Source organism: Larus michahellis, chromosome 1 (assembly GCF_964199755.1).
Source record: "Larus michahellis chromosome 1, bLarMic1.1, whole genome shotgun sequence".
Taxonomy (NCBI): Eukaryota; Metazoa; Chordata; class Aves; order Charadriiformes; family Laridae; genus Larus; species Larus michahellis.
Window position 1 is genome coordinate 45,548,911 of NC_133896.1, and position 24,226 is coordinate 45,573,136.

At 37.1% G+C, this 24,226-nt stretch overlaps 1 non-coding gene across 1 annotated transcript; it reads right to left on the bottom strand.

Annotated features, from left to right (window-relative positions):
- Positions 1-14,208: 14,208 nt before the first annotated feature.
- On the bottom strand, positions 14,209-14,279 carry TRNAG-CCC (transfer RNA glycine (anticodon CCC)). The gene has a single exon. It is a non-coding gene; the product is annotated as a tRNA-Gly (tRNA).
- Positions 14,280-24,226: the final 9,947 nt, after the last annotated feature.

The window sequence follows — 24,226 nt, forward strand, 5'->3', positions numbered from 1 at the left end:
AAACAAACAAACCCCATCTGTATAAGTAAATCAAGTCAAGTCTTTAGAAGTTGCGACAATTTTGTAAAGAAAAATAACAACAATTTATGGAGACACATAAATAACATGAATCACTGCTTGTGGCAGCGGTCATGTCAAGGTTGTGCTTTGTCCAAGCTGAGAAGCTGGGCTTACTGGCTTAGGTGTAGCATGTCACCAGTGCAACTGCACTGTTTCTAGAAGTGACGCAATGACCCAAGTGACCCAGCATGACGCGGGGCTCTGCTGCGTTAACGTACCCATCTGTGCAGGGTACAGATATGTACCCATCTGAGCTCAAGGGCTTTTGCATAACACGAAATTTTAGCATAGTTTAGACAGGCCATGAAAAGATATGCATAGTCCTGGGTGTTGGGGGAGAGAAATTAAAAGGAAAGGTTTATTTACCTTCAAGAATAGGTAAATAAAATGGGATGTGACAAAGTGTACAGATGGTCGATTTTACTTCCGTTTGAAGACAACATCTGGGTGCCAACAACTAGGTTGAGATCTAATGAGAAGAATGAATCCTGAGATTATTTGGCAATGTTTCTGATGTATTCTTTTGCAGTCCTCTGTAAAAGCAACTGTGAGAGGTGTAACATGGCCCTGCTTAGCAGGACCATATATCTTGTATAGTCATTTCTGTGTTCCTTTACCAATATCCTCTCTAATTCAGAAAGCCTCTGGGTGGCATAACAATGGAATTACTGAAAGCAGACCACTTACTGCTGGCCCTTTGGTGTAGAGGATTTGCCAGGTCAAAATGGAAAGGAGCCCAAAATATTCTAGGCGCTTGAGCCAGGAGAGTGTCCCAAAGGGACTATTCTGGCTGGTGCAAGAAAGAATAGACCAAATCAGATTCAAGTTAAGGGAAAAACAGCATCCTGAAATAGTCAAGAGGCAAGACAAAATTTTGTTTTTGTTTTTTGTCCTCTCTTTACCGGAATTTTGGAGAGCCGGCCAAGAAAAACGGAAATGTTGCCAAGATGCAACAGAGCCAAAGAGGAAGCTGAAGTTTAGGCAAATCTCTTGTGACACTTTTATGTATTCAGCCTTAGGGGAAAGCCTGGCCAGTGGAAACCAAAAGGAGAGCTGCCGTTGATTTCCTCAGGGCAAGGCTTGCATACCTTGTCCTGCTGTAAACAAATTTTATAAATATGCATGCCAAACTGTGTCCTTGGGCACAGGGACAAAAACTACTCTTAGCATGACTTGAATTCATGTCTTCAGAGGTGAAAGGTTAGAGCACTAATAGCTGGTGCCAAAGAGTACCTTCAACCCCTCAGTTCCCCAAGGAAACAAGATATAATTATACAATCAGTGACTCCATTCACAAGTTTTAATATTATTCGCCATTCATGTAATAATACAGTTTCAAGCCAAGAATGAGCACCATCTCCATCTTCTCTGTGGAATGAGCTGCAAAGGATTTATTTGCGCAGTGCGCGTGAATGTCTTGCAGTTTGTGCACATAGGGGAGTTAATGTTTGTTTGTGTGTATGTACTGCTGCTCCACAATTGACAAAGATGCTTCATTATATTTTCACATCCATTCTATTTTCAGAAAGGAGGAATAAGCCTTAATGAGACTTATTTTCTCAAGGCCAGTTTTTCGAATCCTTATTCACCCGTCAAATCACTTAATGGTAAGTGCAATCTCAATGAACACAAAAGGATTTTATTATGCAAATTGGGTTTGTTATTCACTGTTTTAAAGAATTTGAGGTCGAGCAGCTGGAGTTCTGCATGGTACCAGTGAAACTGCTGTAGTGTCCACTGTGATGGAGTTGTTGATCTTGCTCAAGTGCACTGAATAATTGTCATTTGAAGAAAGAGGACACCCGCATCTATATTTCAGTGTAACTAAAAGTAGAAGAACAATTTTAATATCAATGGGGAATAAGAAATTTGTGGTAATTTTCTGAATTTTGGATTAAGGATTTGTTCAATTATGCAAAGAAGATGGATATTAAAATATTAACTCTACTGAAACATTAGTATGTAAAAATGGTTTGTTCTAATAATGTTATTTTTCTAAAGTAAATCTCATAGTTTATTCTAATATTCATTGACCCGAGTTAACCTCTAGTTGTATAAGTGTTTTTATTTATTTAATATACTACTGCAGTCTGCTATGTGAAAAGTATTTGCAATATGCTTTTTAATCCTTTATGAATACTCTTTGTATGTAGACGAGGTTAACAAAAAAGAGACGTGAAATATTGTTTTAAGGGAACAAAAACAGGTTAGAAGCTGTTCAACCTACAGCATGATTGTGGCATGATCACTAATTTTTTAAGTAGTAAGAATATGTAGCTACAAATGTTAACAGCCATTATTGGTTTGTTGTCTCAGAAATGTACAAGGCTGGATTTGTCTATCCAAATCAGAATCTTTATGCTTTGTTGGATTTTCTGCTTATAAGCAAGAATTATTTCAAATAGAAAACCCTTTTTAGTTACAAATCACCAAGAAATGAGTTTGGTATGTTTTATCTTGCTATAACCATATGACAATTTTCTGCATATAGCAAATATTTTCATTTCAACCACACGATTTTGGTGTTTGTTTCAGCACTTGCGGAAGACTATATACCACCTATAAGGGAGAGAAGTGAGATAGCTGATCACAAGTGTGTGCAAGAGTGTCTAGAGGTCTAATTCAAGTCATGTCAACTACTTTATTTTCTCTTGGCATTTTCCTTCAAATTCACCATCTGTGCAAAGGTGATAATACGTCCTGCATCTTATGGGAGGTGTGAACCTTCATCAGAGCTTGATAACACAAAAAATTAGCTATTCCTGAATAATTCCACATGAGAACACATTTGCAAAGTTAATTATGTTGAAATTGAAATGCATTTCAAATAGAACAGTGGAATAGCTATTGCATTAAAAACCACTCTTCCTTAATCCAAATACATTTTTAACTGGGCCAACACAGTCATTCAATTAAAGTGTTGAAAATCAAATTCAGGAGATCACAGAACCACATCTTATTCTTGTCTGTCCAAAATACCCCATATGAAATCACTTAAGAATGCCCAGCTGATGCCTACAGATCTTCTAAAAGTGTGTACATGAATATTGTCTTAAGTAGTGGTGTTCTGCTGCAACAAGACATGTATTTGGCAGGTATTATTATTCAATTTCTAACAAAGAAGCTTTATGACAACTTTAAAAGAAATTTTGTCATGTTAATGAATATTCCTGTGACATTATCTTAGTAATTTTAAAACAATTCTCTAGTAGCATTATGATGTCGTTTTGATGGAGCTTTTGACGGGAAAACAACTTCTTGTCAATTCTGTGGAGATAGTCTTGAGAAAAATGTAAATGTCACCAGCAGCTATACTGCAATAAAGTCAATGACATGATAAGTGGTTTATTTTCATTGCAATTCTGATAAAGCTTAAAAAAACAAAGCTCTTTCCCAAAAGGGCTGGCACCTTGGCATTACTACACATGTGGTACTGCATGGGCCCGCATGAGAAGGTGCCATAACCCTGGGCCAATAACATGTTACCAAAAAAGTATTTGTTAAATCAACGGGAGCTAAGCTTGCAGCCGAATAAAAATATTTTCTATACCATCTACTTTCCATTTAAAAATAAGGTTGACCCAATGATATGCAGAAGGAAATCACCACATGTACACCATATTTGGACTCTTCAACAGACATTTATTTCCAGATTTATGTTGTTGCTGCAAGACAATGTAGATTTAGAGGGTCTTTCACCATGGGTGTCTTGTCCATATGGAAGTTACTGTGGATTTGACTGATACGGATTTAAAGCACAATGGCTGTTCTGAAGTAGTTACTCATAAAGACTCTGGAATTAAAGCTTTTGTCCAGTTAATCTTATTGAGATATGTAAGAAAATGGAATTTTAATCTAGAATTGTTGCATGCAGTTGCATGCTATTTAAATTGTACCTGAGTGAGAAGTGATGGGTGAAAGATCAACAATCTTCTGATAGTGGTAGCTTTCCTGCAAGGAAATCGCTACCACTTCAAGACTTCTGGCTTCCCCATTTCTCCTCATGGGCACAAAATTTTGTTCCATACAGTTTTATGGTAAATAGCTATCCTATCCTACTTGACCTAGAAATGGTCTTAGTACCTCCTGGTACCGAGGCAGTGCTCTGTGCCATGCACCTGGGACTGTGGTCCCTGGGCTGGTCTACTGGCAAAAGTGGCTGAAGTGGGCTGGGGCAGACTTCCAGCCCCATGGTGGGGTCTTCTGCCATGGCAATTAGAGCATGTGTGGAAAAATGGTGGGCTTCCCCCAAAGGCAAGCAGCTGGAAAGTGTTCAAGGATCTCGTAAAGATGCAGGGCTATTTGAAAGTCAGTAGTGTTTGTGGCCTGAAATCGTTCAGGGTTTTGTGAAAACCTGTCAGCTTCCCTCTGTTCCAGTGTGTGAGAGAGTCCACCTTGGGTCAGACCTCACCATCGTCTGTCCCTGCCCACCAGGTGACAGGTAGGAAGGCTGCAGAGGTTTGTGCGTTGGATTGCACGCCAGTAGTGCCTGGTACAGTGAGGAGCACAGCTTTTCATGGCTGTGCAGTGTCCTGGCCTCTCTCCCTGCTGGAGTCCACAGGTCACATGCAAGTAATTGGCAGGTTGAAGAGGGCAGAAGAAAAAGCTGCCCAGTTTTGTGAGTTGCAGGTACTGCAGCAGGCAACCTGAGGTGGAGACAAAATTAATAGGTCAGACACAAAGTGAGAGACTTCTCACAGCTGCAATAGCCTGGAGCCTGTTTCCCTTCTTAGTGGAAGGCAAGAGAAACCTTACCTTGAGCCTGAGCACCTTGCATCCTGGTATCTAATTTGTTCCCTAGTGACTAAGCAGACAAAATAGGACCATTATGGGCTTTTTTTCAGGTGTGTTTTTTACAGTCCCTTGCCTTTTATGGGGTCCTGCCCTGTTGGATTTTTATATCTGGATTTTTTAATTCCCTGGGAGAAACAGGGTTGGCAACTTTATTTCTAGGTGAACAGTTGGGTGAGAATTGGGATTTAGTGAACAATAACCTCTGTAGGGACGGTTCATGAGACTTTAGAGGATTTTGAACCAAATGGAAGATTCCGTGGGTTACAAGTGAGTTAGGTATTCACAGCAACTTTGATTAGGGGATTCAGGGGTGTGACAGACCAAATTTGAAGGAAACTGATAAGAAATTACACCTGGCTGCCTGAGCGTGTTCTTTGAAATGGAAGGCTCAGGATTGCACTTAATTTTAGGTGGCTTATATAAGGATGTGAAAAAACCTAGGTCTGGAATGACCTAGGGTTCAAGCAGAAATGGGAAACAAGACAGGGATTATTTGGTGGACTGCTGACAGAGAAAAGTGGGGAGTCATGGCAGGGTGAGGCATTTTCAACCCTGAAATTAGTGGTAAGATGGGTATTTGGAGGGGTGAGGGCATGGTGATTTTTGTTATGGCAGTGATCTGGTGGTCTGGTCCTTTGAAGACACGGTAATGTCAGAGGAGATTTTCTAGTGTCATTCTAAACCACTCAGGGATAAGGAGTCATCCACGGGCTGAAAAGAATCAGGGTCTTGGATCATTTGTAAGAACTGAGAAACCAGGAACAGTGGATGGGAGAGGGGGCTCATGGGAAAAAATTGGGAGTTAGGCAATACAGGAGAATCTCCATGTTTTCACCAAAGGAGATGATCCCAAAGACATTCAGGTTCCCTCTCTCCTTCCCTACCAGTCTTTTCCTTAGACTAATGTTAGAAAGAATTAGTAAGAAGATCAAAACCTGGAATGAAATTTTAAGTGTGGGGAGATGAGAATGTTCAGCGTTAAGAGCTTCTGCAGGAGGGTTCTGGGATTTGGACGTCTTCTGTTTGCCCTTCCATGACCAGGAATCCAAACAACATTTAGTTTGTGTGTGGACAGAGAAAGTGGGACTGTTGCCCTTTCCCGTTCCGCTCTCTGCTTTCTGAAACACGGCAATCTCAAACTGTTTTGCAGAAAACTTGTTCCCCTTGCAGGCTCTAATTTATAGCTTGAAAAGTAATCAGGTGGAATACAAACCAAACATCCTCCAACATCCGTCTGTTTCTCTAGGTCAATATTTAAACAAGGAAAGCCTTGAAACTTCACAGTTCTACTTTGATCTGTAATTTGTATGCCTTAGACTTCACGCCTCTTGGACTCCAAGGGCTCAGAGGTCAGACTGGACTCACTGGACCTCCTGCTGCTGAACCTGTACACCAAAGTGCTGCCTCAGAGGAATTTACTGCATTTGCTAGTGCTGGTTTGAGATTAGGTATTCAGCGAGTGGGCTGTGCTGTAAGTGTGTTTGGCATCCTGTTTTACACTTCAGAGAAATTAGATGAGCAAGACTTAAGCATCCAGCCTTTGATTATTGGATTCCACCTTGACATTTTAAATACCAACACATGGACCACCAAAGTGATTCTCGCTCTGCCTCACAACCACCCACGTGCACATATTAGCTCCACTACTAAAATATTAGAAGGGCAGAATCCCAGTCAGAGGCCCTGACTGCGGAAACACTGAAGTTGCACAAACTGAGCAATTGCTTGATAACATCGACAGAGTTGGTACTTGCAAAAACCCACCATGAAAGTTAAAGTGCAATCTTATCTTTTACCACAGGCACTTTGACAGTCTTGCAGTTGTGCAGAAGGACTTTTTTTTAAGGCACTTAGTACTTTAGCAAAATGTTTGGACAATGAGCTTGCAGAAACTGAAGTGCAGAATGCACTTTGTTTATACAGAAACCTGATTAGTATTCTTTGGACATCATCCATCCCACTGGATCTTATTGCAGAGCTGTTGGCAGGATGTGTTCCTGTGATCAGGCAGGTCTAAAGTGATTTTTTTTTTCTTTGAAAGGAATAACTTATTTTGGAAACTATTCTGCTTTGAATGAAATGAATCAACAGTAGATGAAAAGTGTAATTTATTGGTTAGAGGAGCAGCAGGATAGTGTTCCTGCTCTGAATTTAGGGGTGTATATTAGATACTTTTTATTTTATGTGGGTTTGTAAAATGCTTTTTTTTTTCTTTACATATGAGTGTTAGGGCAGAAACCATAAATTCTCCTTCAACAAAAGGCTTCTATTTTCTACAGGCATATAAAAAAGGACATCACAGGATAGAGTCCTTGAACATCAGTTGTACAAAACATACTTAGATCAAACAGGTTATTTCTAGATTCTAAAACAAGTGAGGGTGGTATTTTAGTAGATGATATTCTTCACTGTGAGTCGGTATTAATTATTATTATAACTCATGTTCCTGCATAATGACCCATGGTGTTGGAGTTGAATTTTTTGACGGAAGAGTATAATCAAGATATTCATTACTTGTGGTGATTAAAAATAGTCCCGTGATGATATTCACAAGAGGAAGAGGGATAGCTCCATTGTTCTATTCAAATTCCAGCTCGACTAATTGCATTGTGCTTATCTAAATTACGCCAGCCGTATATTCACATGAAAACATAGATCGACTGTTAGTAACTGATATGTTCCACCTTCCATATTTTCAGGTATTGACAAATTGATGTATAAATGGTGAAGTGTGTTGTTGGGCCCACTCCACCTCATTCTGTTATTCAGGAAATGGCACCTGGCTTCAACCCTGATGAGAGTATTTCTCTGGCTAACAACAGACGGAGCACAGTAAGAGTGATTCCTCCATTGCACACATTAAATCATAGCAGTTACACAAGGTAACTTGTAGCAGCAAAAGAGAACAAAACACAAAACAAAGAAACACTCTCAACCTAGTGAATTAGTCTGAGGATAAAAACCCCAACTTTGATAAACATGTATGAAAACTGTAAAATATAAATGTTAAGAAGTATCAAAAGTAAAATTATACCTGCAACCTTAATTCCTTCCTCTACGCAACTGCTTTTAATTCTTTGATACATTTGGCGTGAAGAGTGAGAAGCAGCAAAAGTCAGGAAGGTAAGAAGGTTTCTGTCAAGGTTAAGGCTATTGGATATTGGAAAAGTTGTTTGCATTTTCCAGAGCATACACACATACACACCAGTAGAAGTGGTGCGTGTCTTCTTATCGCACGACCTGTTTTCAACCAAGCAGTCATATATTTTCACCTAGGTGTGTTGCGCAGGATTTTCTAGCAATTTCCCTTTGTATGTATAGGTTTGGACCCTTAACTCTCACTTCCTAAATTTTGAAAGCAGATTTTTCCTACCTCGATTTATAACTTTAATATTATTTTATATCTATACTCGTAATAAAGAGTTAAACAATTTTCCTGGCTAAGTAAAAAAGTGATCATGCTGACTGCAACTATTATATCAGTAGGAGAAAAATACTAGCTTGATGGATTTACAGTCACCTGCATATCACCTCTGTAATTTTTTTCCATAATGAGAAACTTTGAACAGATAGCTTAAAGTAGTTAGACTGCCTCTATGAAGATGATCAGAGGGCTGGAACATGTCTCCTATGAAGACAGGCTGAGAGAGTTGGGGTTGTTCAACGTGGAGAAGAGAAGGCTCCGGGGAGACCTTATAGCGGCCTTCCAGTACCTAAAGTGGGACTACAGGAGAGATGGGGAGGGACACTTTATCAGGGAGTGTAGCGATAGGACGAGGGGTAATGGCTTCAAACTGAAAGAGGGTAGATTTAGATTGGATATTAGGAAGAAATTCTTTACTGTGAGGGTGGTGAGGCACTGGAACAGGTTGCCCAGAGAAGTTGTGGATGCCCCATCCCTGGAAGTGTTCAAGGCCAGGCTGGATGGGGCTCTGGGTAACCTGGTCTAGTGGGAGGTGTCCCTGCCCATGGCAGGGGGGTTGGAACTGTATGATCTTTAAGGTCCCTTCCAACTCTAACCATTCTATGATTCTGTGATATTGTCTCCTTCAAAAATAATAGCCAAATGGTTTAAAGCTACTGCCATGATCAGGACACCTTTGCAAAAAGTTTCAGGATATTATTTTGCACAGACCTTTCCACACTTCTCTATGTGCCCTAGAGAAAACACCAAAGTAAAACTGCAGAAGCTCGTAGGGAATACACTTCAAATGCACAACATCACCCAGGGGAAATATCTAGCTGTGTGCATCTTTGAGAAAAAAATCCCAATTTCTCCTGTTCATTCTTAGTGCATGAAGATGATTTTCCAATAATTAAACATACACTAAACCCACGAGTTATACAGGCATTGACAAAATATGAGTAGAATGTTTAAATGTCCTAAAGATCTCTAGAATATTTTTAAACCCTAAATAATTATAAGCAGGAATGAGGCTAATCTGACTCCAGACATTATTTTCTGAAATTATTAATCAAAAAAAATTGTCTGGAAACATGACCTTGTTACTATCAAGCATAACATTAACATTATCTGGCCAATAGGATAAAAATCAGATGTAAGACCCTGAAATATCATTTTTTCAAGAAGTGAATTAACTTTGTTTTTAAAGAAAAACACACTGTGTAGTTGCTAAATAATTTTATCAGTTTTTCTGTTCTTTTGTGTTAAATCTTGTATTGCCTTTGGGTGCCTTTAATAATTACTAAACATGCCAAACAATTTACTAAAGAGCCATACATGCATGCATGTCCACACCCTATCAACACTGTAATTGCCCAAGCCAAATCCTAATTATTTAATTGATATTTTTTTTTAGCCCCTGGCTATTAACTTCTTCCTTTTTCAAGCCCTAACGTTTCCTTCTGTTGTGTTCCACGAGGAAAAAACAAACCCACAAAGAATCTTCTTCCCATGCATCTCACTTCCTTACCTTTGTGAAGCCCTGGCAAACAGAAGAAATTCCAGCTCAAGGTTTCTGACATTCCTTCTGAGTCATAACCAAAACTGAACCCCTTTCTCTACGGCAGATGCTGCAAAAATATCAGCAAGAAATTTTTACTCGTCTGAAAGAAGAAAATATCTCAAAACCAGAGAGACTGCAACACCCATGTTCTTTGTCCATCTCCAAATCTCCACATACCTTAATACCTTAAAATCTTATCAGAATTTTAAGTGATCTGAAACTCCTGTCTCTTTCCCAGAAGCTTGCTGTTTTTAAGTAACTAAAGCTGAAACTTGGGGTGTGTTTCCGGTGGGCTTCTTGACAAGAGAAGTAGAAGGGCCCAGATAAATGAAAAAAGAAGCAAAAAAAGGTCACAGGATGAGACCACTTTCACTGCAGTCCACTAGTTCTGGACTGCGGATTAATCTGTTTCTTCTAACCAGTGAACTACTGTTTGACGATAGTTCATCCCTAAAATAGTGCTTTAACACAGGGGACTGAATTAAAGTGTGTATAAATAATAATCCTCTCTGCCATCCTGCCCCAGTGCTGGCCCATGCAGTGGTTAGAAATATTTATAATTTCTGGTCGCTACATCCCAAAGTCCGCTTTGTCCAGGCAGTAAGTTACAGTGCTTGGAAATGGCACATTTTTACATGACTGGAATCAAAGTATAAACAACTATGTTGTAAGTTCCTCCCTTTTAAATGGCTTCTTATTTTAAAATTGTATATGTATTTTATATAGTCTGTATTTAAGAAAAAAAGTGTCATTAATTTGCAGTGGGAAAAGAAACAGAAAAGAAAAAAAGGTCTTAATATTAGGATCACGACAGCAAGAAATGGGCTGTTTGTTGCTTGATCCCACATGAAAGAAAAATTTGAGCTCATTTGGTTAAAGGCATGTCTGTATAGACATAATTACCATTTCTGACAGGTTCTTTTTTAGCTCTGTTTTCTTAGCTAAAACATCAATAGATCAGGTCCTAAGACTTTTGTCCTAATGAACCAAAATTGAAAAACAACCCAGGACTTCACGTTAAATCTAAATCGTGAAATTCAGCTTCCCTCTGTATCTCCAGAATTATTCCTTTACATAAAATCTCTCATCTACCTAGCTTTTTCTGCATGACCTTACTTACCACTACCAAAAACACACCTCCGTGTCCGGCAGTCTGTAGCACAGACATATTTTAAAGGTATGGACACATGGCTGAATGTAACTGAATTAGAGCTCCTGAACAAATGAAACGGTCTAGTAGTCTACTATCACACTTGTAGCATGCCTCAGCACTGAACTAATGCCTTTTATCTCACAACCAGGGCAGGACAAAAGCATGCATAACTGTTCAGTTACGTCAGCTCAGCAGTTAGCATGAAAATAGTTGAGTCAGGGTACGCGGGTTAAATTTAGTCCTGAGTCCATGAACTTAGTTATGAAAGTCTGGAAGATAAACTGCTTTTACAAAAGGAAAACAAACACAGACTAATATTTTAAGAGTCGTAAATCCAAAATAGTTTTTCCTGACATACAGATTAGTGAATGGATTGCTCATTTGCCTGCCAGTCAGGTAAGTGTGGGCTTTTTTACGCCATGCCCCCATCCACATTCACACATTCTTTTTTTTTTTTGATCTAAATGGAGACGAGAAGGAGTGTGGACCTTTCAGAAGTATTGCTTGTCTTACCTCTAGCTTCCACAAGTATCTGTATTTACTAATTACTTTGAGAATAATAATCTTTGCCACAAAATTTGAGGTTCTGTTAGGAAGATCAAGTTCTAAAAAAACAAACCCTGCAGTAAACTCCTCTACTGCCTGAAATCTCCTTTCTGGGCCTGAGCTTGTTACTCAGCAGGTTTACTTTGCTGACAGTGATTTAAAGCCAGGCACTACAGCGTATCAAAATATAAACATTTTGATGGAATAAATACAAATCAAATATGAAAGCATAGCTGGCACCTCTGAGTATAAAACATTATGTTGCTGCTAAATTGGCTATAGATATTAGAATAAAACATATTTGACAGTGAAAAAAGTCCTTAGGCAGTGTAGCTAGCACCATGTCAAAGGGAGAATGAAACCATCTTTCTGTTACATATGGTTATTGATCACTGAGGCAAAATTTCTGTAAACAAAATACATTGACTGTGTCAGCCTCTCCTGCCTTATCTTTTACAAGCAGGCCACTGACATCTCTCAAGAGCATGTAGTTTGGCACTTGAAAGCTATGTAAGACTTCAAAGGAAATGTTGCACTGGAAAAGAGTCTTGGGAAAAAGTGTAAAAAAAAATCAAAGTGTCCATTTTCAAGAGCAATAAGACATACACTGCATAGCTTTTCACTTCAGTTTTGATGATTGAGCTGTTCTGCTATATTTTGAATTTAGATAGGATGCTATGTAGGGTACTCTTGAACAAAGAAACAATTTTTAACTTTAAGCCTGGTTTAACAGTATGACTTTGCTCTCTCAAGAAGATACTGAATTGCTTACTTTGTGCCTTACAATAAAATACCACTCTTTTTTATAGCATTTAATGATCATTTTATTAGATTTCTTAGTACGCTTTTGTAGGGTGTTAGAGACAGAACTAGGCATAAATGTATATCCAGCTTGCACATGAATACGGTACACAGGAAGAGTGAATTATATACATATTAAGAGAGGGAATAGCTATGAAGAAAGGGGGGGTGAGGGAGACAGAGGTCGCTTTAGGGGAGACCAGAACCAGCAGGGTTCCAGGTCAGGAGAAAGAGAAACTTGTTGGGACCAGGAAAGGACCTTCTCCCCTGAAGGGAATAAAATAAAAGAAAACAAACTTCCTGAAAGGTAAATTCAATCCTCTAAACTAAGGATGTGGCTTTAACATGTTTATTTTTAAATGTTTAGTTTTTAACAGGCCTCTGAAAGTCACACAGAGTTAAACCATGTTTCATCGTCAGACACACCACTGGAATTTTTGTGGTTAATTAGCAGGTGATATTACCAGAGGGAAGGATTTAGAGACCTTTCTTTATCCTAAGCAAGCCAGAGATGTTGACATAAGGTATCTTTTATCCTTTTTTAGCAGATACTTCAAAAAAAAATGTTAATTGATGGTATATGTTATTAAAAAATAATTTAAAGCACATTCATACTGTATTTGTTTTAAATAAATTAAAATCACAATATTGTTCTAATATCAATGAAAGAATGTTTTTTAAATTTCCTAATTTTAATATATTCACCACCTGACCTGAAAAAAAATAATTCAGTTTCCTATAGCTCATTACTTACTGCTTCATCCATACTTTTCAAACTATAAAAAAGAAGCAGCCCACATGCATACACTACTTTGGAAAGCTTTGCAAAGTTTGTTCTTGGGACTGAGTGGATTCAAGAGTTCGCAAAAGACTTTGCCACAAAAAGTAGAAAAATGGCAATAAAACAAAGATAGAAGGCGTACTCAGTTCTTTACATAATTCCATAAAGAAGAACTGGATGACCTAGTAGACTGGACTAATTTAGACAATAGGACATTCCATAAAATAAGTTACGTGGTCATATATGTAATGAATGTGTGTGTTTTAATTTAGGGAAGGTTTGCATTTGTTTTACATCAACATGATGCAGCTTTGAAAACAGAGATTGTAGATAGTCAAAGAGAAGGTTTTCCACTATAGAGGGTAGTGCAAGATGTTGGGTTCAGCTCAGAGGAATAATGTGCACAGTTCTGCTCCCCCATATTCTAGAAGAAATTCAGACCCCTGCAAGTATAGAAAAAAGCTATTGGCTGACTAGTAATTTGGAGAGCTAATTTTATGAGAGGAGGCTAGAACAGCTTTTCATAATTATGCTAGTGAAACGAAAGCTTAGAAAATATTTTTTCTTTCTGTAAAAAGCTCATGAAGTTAAATGCCAGGGAGTAGAAAGATAACTATTTTAGCTGAAAAGCAGTGTTTGGCATGCGAACAAAGGTAAGCAAAGTGGTCATGAATAAGTCTAGGGTGGAAATTAGTGGAAAGGTTTTTAACTATCAGATGAGTGAGGTTTGGACCAAACTACTACCATGTAGCGATGTGAGCCAAAAATGCCTAACTAATTTTAAGGTGGAGCTTGAAGAAATGTAAAATGGACTGCATTGTGTGATTTACTTGAAAGGAAGAAGTGTATTTGATACACTGGCTGGCTCCTTCAGGTTCTTACTAGCAACACCTACTAGGAACTCAGTGTTTCTAGAGTTGTGCATACAAAATAACTACTTCCCATCAATTTGCTTATGACTTTAGTAACCAAACATTGGCTTTCCAGGCAGTAAATCACAGCATGTTTTCCTCAAGTTGACAGGAAGTCATAGAATCATAGAACGGTTTAGTTTAGAACAGAACTCAAAGATCATCTAGTTCCAACCCCCAAATAAAGGGTTTTTTTGTGCTGCCTGGGAATTGAAGCCAGGTCACAAGAACGGGAATCTTGCATGATACCGCTACACCAGCAGCACCACTAAGTCAGCATCTTTTACAGTGTATCTAGGTTCACAGTAGAAACTCAGCAAGAAAATCACTTACCTTATGTAGTACCTTCTTGCAAGTCATCAACTTTTAGGTTAGGGTCATGTTTGCATCTGTAGTGTCTATCAAATTGCACCTTGATAATTTTACGTTCATTGTTTAATGAGTACTTCTAAGTCAAGGCTTTGCTTGGGGAAGAATAGGAAAATAGCACACAAACTGTATTTGTACACACGGATTATACATTTCAATTTTGTGCTTTGCTCGAGCAACATAGATTTCATGTGCAAACATAGGTTTCTGCATATGTAATGCTAAGGACATTATCAAACACAAGTTTGTGACTTTTTTTTCTTATCCTCACACTCAGTTAAAGATATAACTTCTTTATAGATTTCTTTACTCAACTGACCTACATTATAATACCTGAGAGGATTAGAGGATTTTTAATTATACGCATTATCCAAAAGGAGATGAATAAATACAGCAATGCCTTTTGGGCAAAGGAAGTTTTACCCAGCAAGGTGAAGTTCTCTTGATCTATAGGAAGTAGAATATTTACTTTAGACGACGTGCTTCATTAAGTATATCAGCTATAGAATTTAGTTGACCTCTTTGGGTGCATCTGAAACAAACAGGAGGTCAGAATACTTTTAAATTCCTTAATCTTTGCCTTTTTGAATACAGCACAAAGCGAACAGTTCTTGTGTGATGATATTTAATAAATCAGCTCTTCTAGCTGATTCCATAGACTGACTTTCATAGTTCTCAAAAGCAGTCTATATTTTTCTCTCATGAAGAAGTGTGCCATAACACTTCAACACTCCAGTTTAATTCACTTTTCATTTTAGCTGTTTGAGTGCAAGACATTTATTGTATCTCCCTCTTCAGTCCAGGCTCAAATAAATTGAAGCAATCAAGAAAATAAAACAAACAAAATTTTAGCAAGACTTTAGTGACACTAATGTTTATTTTATACATTACAATCAGATAGAAATTACTGTAATAGATCTTTAAAAAAAGTATAATCTAGCTGTACTAAAACAAACACACTGAGTAAAAAGGAAGGTATTGACAGGTTCATGGTCAACACTAATGTTATCAGTTCTCTAATCAGATTGCAGCTACTGTGGACCCCATCAAATCACATAATTACCTTCCCAGGGTCAAGGGTCTTCAAAATCCATTCATTACAAACACATTGCAGTGTCATAAGCACACTTATTTGTTCCTGAATATTGTATTTATGCTGGGCTGTGTACAAGGGTATTATGGATATTTATTGTCTTGGAACAGTATGACTGGTGGGGTGGGATGTGAAAACAAGATGCATTTTCCTGTTTGTGCTAAAACTAAAAGCAGATTGAATTCACTGAATTTCAGTAGATGACATATAAATCAGTATTTTCTGACAAAATAATATGGGGTGAGTTAATAGAAATGATTTCATGGTCTCGATGAGTCATAAAACTCCCTCTAAAAATGTGTAATATTAATTAGACATCCAGCAATAATTCATTATTGTGTTTGTCAGAAGACTATGAACAGGGCAAAAAGCAAAGCAAAGCCCAATGTCACCTAACTGCATAACACATTAGCAAAAATGTGAAACTGAATTTCTAGTATACACTAAGTTACAAGGAGTATGCATTTCTACATGCTGACTTGTTTTTATGAATTGAGTTTCGATTGAAGAAAGAGCACAGAAAATACCAGAAAGGTACACAGTTGTTAGGGTTTAATTTCTGCTTTATAGAATTTTGCATTACGGACCAAGTTTTGAGCCAGGATGCCATCTGATCACATGAAATAGCTAATCTTCTTTAAATGTCAGTGGACAATGAAGGCAGAGTCAGGGAACGTGCTTGACCATCAGGGAAAGTCTTCCCAGAAACTTGTGCTAAGAAATTTGGTCTTAATGTATTATCAACAATCTGAGCTCACTGGCTCTTTGAATGTCTTTGTCCATAACTGTGGTGAAATGATCTGTTTCATATGGATGATACTGGAACACAAATAATTTGGAGAGTTGGCTCAGAATGTTTAGGGAAACTTCCTTGTTGGTCTTCTTCATCTGTGCTGTTTTATTATCATTGTGGGTTTTCTGTTTCTGCCCCAATTTAGCTTTCCTTAAAGAAAGGAAAGTCTACATATTCTTAATGCCAGTTGCATTATTTAAGTAAGCATGCCTGAGTCCAGATGTGAAAACTTAGGGAACAAATTGATAGTCCCCAACAGAAAATAGGAATTATAGCTGTTTTCTTTTCTATGAGACACTTTCAGGTCCCAGTTTGGCAGAATACTTATCCCATGCATTATTTTAAGCAAAAAAGTAGTTCTAATTGACTTCAATGGGACTACTCCTGTGCTAAGGAATCACATGGGTTTAAATATCTTACTGGATCAGACTTTTAAGTTTTGGAATTTTCACTGGCTGGTTGGGGACTTGCTATTGGGTCATTGTTTTTACTACCATGGCAATAAAATTTGAAACCTCTCCGAATAGACTGAGATGGGGAGTTGCAGACTAAAAATGGAAATGTGTGAGATTCAGTTATTGTTCATCCATTTTCCTCACACACAGAGCTCAGGTCTAGCAAGTAGTTATGCAGGCATTTACCCTAGACACACTTTTAACTTTGTATAAGCATGTATATGGATGGTCCCAAGTCCTCACCACTTTAAATCTATAAGCTAAGAATGAAAGCTTTCTACTGAAAGAAGGTGGCATCTGGAAACTCTGGACATGTTTTGGTGATGTGATATATTCTGAAATGTCAGTAACTTTCTTAGCATAGATTCCATTAGACACTTCTTCCAGTGGCAATGAGTACTGGATTTTCTTTGTCCCTCTGTTACGGCTCAGACATAAACCAAAACTACATATAGACACACTACTGAGGATCAATCGAGCATTTATTACTAACTGTGCCTGTATTCCATCTTGAACTATAACACGTTAGCTTAAACCTCTTTCCTTGAGGTTCTTTTGACATGTCTGACATTGTGTTGGGGCTATACGGTTAGCCACAGTTGCTCAGTTGAGGAAGGATAAATCCCAAAGATGTAATAATGCAATCATGTGCAAGAACCCTTTGTTTGAAATAGAAATTTGTTACTCTTCCTAATGAAATTTATGGGTTATGAAGTTCAAGCAGGATAAAAAGGGACAGCAGTGCTTTGTTTTTTATCAGAATGTAATAGCTTAGGTGGGGCTGAAAACCTGTGCCTGTATCCGTTTCAAAAGCATCTTTGCAGTAGCCTCTTTTGGCAAGACTTTTTAATGGCAGGGGGTCCTTTTGATTATCTTGTTCAAAGAACCAGCCCTGCATGCTAGAGTAAGTTCTTAATATAGCTGGTATTAGGAGAAGACATCATCTGCTGACTCTGCTTTGAGCAGAGTGATTGGACTGCACAATCTCCAGAGCTCCCTTCTAACCTTGACAGTTCCCTGAATCCACGAGTCAAAACTTTTATTTCAGTCACCTTGAACGTCGGGGTATGGGTTATCTTCAGGCATTGATTTCTCCTTTTCAGAAGGCTAAGGGTTGCTTTACTGGATGATGAGGACTAAAGGGACTGTTGTGCCCTCTGTTTTCTCTTACTGGTTTGTTTAGCGCAGTGTGTGTTCACTGAGGCACAGCAGGGAAGACACTGCCCATCTAACTCTGCCAGTGGCAAAACACAGGCATATGCTAACAATCTCAACATCCAGGTCAACATACAGCAGTCACAAAAAGTAACTGAATAGTACATAATCCATCACATTCAGGCTAAAGAACTGGATTTAATAGAGTAGTTAGTTTTTATAAGCACTTGAAATAGCAGTTGGTTAGTAAAACCCTATAAAACCGAGGTTTTATAGTAATACAATATATGTGTATCTATTACACAGCTAATCATGTCTGAATTTGGTTTTAACAATCAGTTAGTATTTACTGATTGTAGTGCCCAATAACTGCCTAGTTAAATCCATAACTGGAAACATTAATTTAAGGTGGCACTATAAATTTCTCATTCAAAGTGTCTCTCAATCAAAAGCCTAGCATAACCAAAAAAACAAAACAAAAAGTACAATATATATACAAGATGTATATTGTAAAAAAAAAAAATGAAAGCCGTTGAAGCACATTTTATTGAATGAAATTTTTCAGTTTCATTCTAGTGATTATTCTCAGTGAGACAACCACAAAGTGTATCTTACCATGTAAGTAGGAGCCGCAACTCACAGGCTGTCTGTTCATTGAATTTGTTTCCTCATGTACAGAAAAGAGAGAAACGGCATTGCAAAGAATGACTGGGTAATGTACTCAAGCAAAACATCATGACGGCAGTATTCCTTCCTACCAGCTTCCTTTGCCAAAAGCTTTATGATATTTGAATGGTGTACAGTATTGGGGAGAGGAAGGACACACAAAGTTTCCACATAAAGTTTTTTTCTAAATGGGCTAAGTCAACTACAGCAACTCATCTGTATATGCACGCAATTGTTGAAAGGGGTGCAGAGAGAGCGTTTTCTTGCATTACCTGCACCCATGCTTTCAGTAATTTTCAATGGGAAAATAACTAGTAATTCGTAATTGCTAGTAGAACTGGTTGGCTGTGTGATGCCAGAGATCAGGGTCCTTCTGAATCCTGTGTGGAAGTGAGGAACAGAGGGCTCCTGCAGTCTCCAGAATGAAATTAAAAGCTTCACATCATTTAAATGGTGAATACAGATTATAATATAGCCCAATTGCCTTAAGTGGCTAATATTAAATATGTTTGGCTTTGTTAAGGACTTAGAATCCAAGAATTTAATGAAGTACTTAAAGCACGGCAGGAGTGGACTCTAATTTAGATTGTTTTTTTGTCTGAAATGTAAATGTAGCGGTTTAGATACTATTCAGGAACTGATTTCAGTTGCAGAAAGTTTGGAGAGGTGAGGCATAAATGATCTTGACTGACTATTTATCTCCGTTCTGTCACAGACCATGATGTTTCTAGTGTATAAAAATCTTTTCACTGTGAGGGTATTGTTTGATTAATAGAGCTGTGGTGGAGGGAAACAGTCACTTTATGAATGAAAAGAAACACACAACTTGACTGCCTAAATACATGTCAAAATGTATATCCAGTCATCCAAATACTGAGCTTGAATTCTATATACTAATGTATATATAACAAACATGTTAAATGTCATGCTGTATTCAATCCAATTGTTCCATTAAAAACTTTGAAGATAAAATAGCTGTTAAAATAAGCTCTTTTCAATGTTTTTGCACATCATTTTAAATGCAATAGTTAATAGAATTTTCTCATTACACAGGACATGATTAATACTCTGTGAGATTAGGAGAACCTGCCTGGTGAGGTGACGTCCTGTTTTATTTTTTACATCTCTCTCCAGGCTCAGCAGCCTAAAGTGAGTTCAATTAAACTTCCTTGTTTTCAATTTAAAATAGATTTACTTGTGCCTTTATGCTTCATCTGGAGGCCCTATGTTTCTGCAAGATTTGGGTTTGGACATTTAAATATTCATGAAAAAATACTGGCAGAACACCTGTAAAGTTAAACTGTATTTGGAAAAAGAAATTCTGTTCTACAATCAGTCTTGTCATTAAAAAGCACCTATGTTCAAGTCAACGCTGCTCCAGAGATCTGTTTTACACAACAGATTGTAGCAGTTTATATGTTGTTCAGACCTTGAGTGGTCTAAATACTTTTTCTGAGGACTTAAACTTATACTGCTCTCATCTGTAATAATATTTTCTTCTTTCTTATGTGCATACCTGTTATACAAAGAACTTTCCCAAGAGACAGGAGAATATCTTAAGAGTAATACCTAAAGAAGGGAAAATAGAATAAAATATTCCAACACTGGTATAATTGTAAACGCCTGAAGAAGGAAAAATAAAATCAGATAATACCATAAAGCAAAGGAAATAACATATAGGTTGCAAATGTTATCTCATACCGAATTAATTCTTGGGGTGGAGCGAATGAAAACTGGAAATCTTGTCCTTCTGGCAATCAGGAAAATCAATGCAAAATGATATAAAGTATATAATACAGATCTACTGAATACTTTGTTTTCATTTTGACCTGTATTTAAACTCTTTTTTATATATCAAGATGCACTAACATATGTCATACATGAAGATAAAGTAAGGTCATAAACCTTCTACTTCGGTGCCTAAAATTAGTCTTAGGTAGAGCAGGGCCACCTAAATCAAAGAAGACATTCCAGGACATTTTGCTGTGATAGCTGTCTGGTCCTAAAAGCACCTATAATAAGAAGCTGAGCACCTGCCTATGGGTTTATCTGCAAATATATGTACAGAAGAATCCAGACCACTGGAGGAGCCTTTTAGGCTTACAGCTGATTCCACTAAAAAACTTGATATGTATGAGAAATGCTGGAATTACTCATTTAAAAGGTTTGCCATTACTATCTTTAAGTGGGTAATAAAGCAGTGTGAAACCTGTCTCCACCTGGTTCTTTCAAAGAAACTTTGCATTTTTATTGTCAAAACAAGATGTTGCTGGCCATTTTTCTTTTTTCTGGACTGAAGGTTAACTCTCCTAGAGCAATGGTGAACCAGCTAAGTATTATGAATACTGTAGGTACAATACAAATGTATAACTGACTGCCAGTCTTAATACTTTTTTCCTTATTAACTGAAGTATGTCATTTGTATTGTATTTTTACTTTTTTGCAGAAATTGTGCTCAGGTAGTTCTCAAAAGATATTTCCCCATCAATAAATCATTTTCTGAATATTAATAACGTAAAAAAACCTGCATAACACTAGACAAGTTATGTGGCAAGTTTAATAACCACTTTAAAATGTAATCTTTACTTAATTGTTTTAAGTATAGACCTGTCAATCAAGATACAAAAATATGCATAGCTGCTAGGAATGCGACTGTAGGAATTCTAACTTGATATTTGCACAATATGAAATGAAATCTGAGTTGATATTGTGAAGGGTAGGGAAAATCATAGACAAATAACTTGAAATTTCCTTATTTGAAATACGATTTTAAAGCTGATATCTGTATTCATAACCTTGCGACAACAGGGACAGGGAATGCAGGGAAAATACAGGAAGTGTTTGTAAGTAGATACTCCACTTACTGCGCTTCTCTTTGTGGCTGTCAGTGTGGGAAGTTCTACTAAAGATTTTTTTTTTTTACTGTAAGGCTGTTATTTAGTGGATCCTGTGATGAATTTATAACTCATTCATCCTTGACTGCATTTCTTTTCTTAGAGGAGGCTTTTGAAGGTAGGTAGCATTTGCCTGAAATCTGGAAGGCTTGGTTTCCAGCCAGCCAATGAAAGTAGGTGGCAGAAACTGAGCTCATGAGCATCTGTGTGGATAAAGTGTGCGCCCTCCAAAGGAAAATCATGATTATTGTAATGTGGAAATGTCGTCTTTATCTACCCTTCTTGCACTATGTTGCTGTATTTTTACTTTTCCTTAAAAAGTTACCAGAATTCTAGGGAACGTATAGACCGAGCATTCTTGTTATTCTTTTCCAGCTATATTTGAACTATATTTCAGTTTACATTTGACATGAAAGTATTGAGGGATGCAAGAATTAGATCTTTCAAGAAATTTTTGAGAGGAAGTCCATATTTTAGAAGTAAACCATACCCAAAACCTTAGAAATAAACACTTGCAAAATTAGGAATTGAAGATATGGAAAGCTGAAGCTGAATTGTATTATGACTAGGTGATGAGTTCACCTTTATTGCTGTCTGATGTGCTGATAAATGCTACATAGAAACTGTAGTATTTATAGTAGTATCCATTATTTATAGAGTTTATATACACTCATTTTCAGATTTGTTCCTGTATCACTCTTCCTTTTTTGGGGGGCAGGCACGTCCTTTGACAACTTATTATTTATCTGAGATAAGATTTAAGAATCTATTCTGAACTAAGTCTGAACAGAACTCTGAACCATCTTAGTGTTAATTCTAAGGAAGAATAGGACTAAAAACTCTTAACCAGTATTTTCACGCTTATGGAAAAAGGTGATATAGGGATATATCTACTCTGAATACAAATATTCCCAGAGTGAGCTACTTTGATAACTGCTTCTCTTTAGTCAGGAGCCTGCATTTGACTGCCTCTTCAATTCTGAGACATGTTTCTCTGTCCATGGAGCGCCTACTTCTTTGCAGTAGTAAAAGTGTCCATCATACTTAGATAGTGGACCAGGCCTAGAAAATACGCTATTTCAGATTTCAGAATGATTACTGCTTTTTGACAGTTCCCTTTATTCCTTCATCTGTACATGGAAATGAGCTTAAAAACATGCAAAAAACAAATTTTTGATATAGTTGACAGCATGAACTCAATAAAGAGTTCAAGAAAAGGGACCACGTTAGACGGGGAATCAAAAAGTTACTAATTTTCCTTTCTTACTCAAGAAATACTTTCTGTCACCTTGAAAATACTGATAGCCTTGGTTTTTTAATACAGTGACAGCAAATGATTTTTTCTCTTTTACCTTTTTTAAAGATAATTTTAAACTGTCATTTAAGTGACTTTTAAATAATTTCTGAAATTCAATTTGAATTGAGTTTAATACAGACTCATTTTTGGTTTAAAGAAATCCTCGTTCTTTTGGTAGAACAGGTGATTTGTAAGAAATACAAATTATGGACACTAATTAGGCAAACAGGTTTAATGTGTTGAACTGTCGCAGGCCCCACTCATATACACTTCAGTACAGAGCTGAGATTATGGCATGTTCAGTGCTATCATGAATGATCTGTACACAGGTGATAAATGACCTGCAATAACTCTTTTCAGTTCTTCATTATGTCTTACTGCTCATGATACCACTTCCAATTATAAACTTCCACAGGCTCCTCATTTGATCTCTTTTTTAAATGTAATCATTTTCTCTTAGAATTTGACCTTGAAAGAACCTTTTATCTTTATTCAGCAAAGCATTTCTTCACCTGCCTAAAGGAATGTAGTTGCACTGAGTGTTCTTTTGCTTTACCTGAATACATTAAATGTTTTGTTTTGTTTTGTTTTGTTTTTTAATTTATAACCATTTGGAACAATTATAAGTCTATCCCATAGTTAAACAGTTAGATGATATTTATATCCAAAATATTTTCAAAAATCATGATGTGCCTAAGCTGAGCACATTGCCAAAATTAATGTATTTTAGAGAACTCAGTCTAATGCATTTATTAAAAATAAACCAGTCCACGCTGTTTGATTTAAATAATGCATAGATTTTCCTCTCCATTGTTCAGCTACAGACCTGTAGTTCATCAGGTTGTTTTTTTTTTTCCAGCTTGCTTTTTACCCTCCAATTTTTAACATAATCCTTTCATTTTCAACTGTGTTTTTTAATAGCATGTGAATACTTACAGCAGACAATATATGGTTGAATTAATACATATACACACATTTCCTTAAAAATAACATCATTTTTTTCACTTGTTGTTAGTCATATTGTTCTAAATAGTTCTTGAGAATATTGATTTTTATGCCATTTTTTTCCCCAGAAGTTAGATGATTTTAATAGCTGAATGCTATTTATTTTTTGTTGCAAGAAAATGTCTAATTACTATTTTTCCAAGATAATAAAACTTTTTCATTATTCTTGAAAATGCTTTGCTATTATTTTCCTGAATTGCACAAAACAAGAATATGATACAGAGGATTTCAGTGTGTATATTCCATCATCTTATTTATCATAATAACTTGAGTATTAGAACAATAAAGTAGTAATACTTCTGAGATTCCTCTGAGGTTTTAAATTGTTAGTGCTGTAGAAACAGTGCTGTGAGCTGATGCCAGCATATGTTCCTGGAAACATTTATAGTAATATAGCTTCAGCAGAGACAGTAATGGTATAAACAGGGCAAAGGAAATACCAGAAATGCAGCAGATGCTATTGATTATGTGCCTTGGAGAATATTC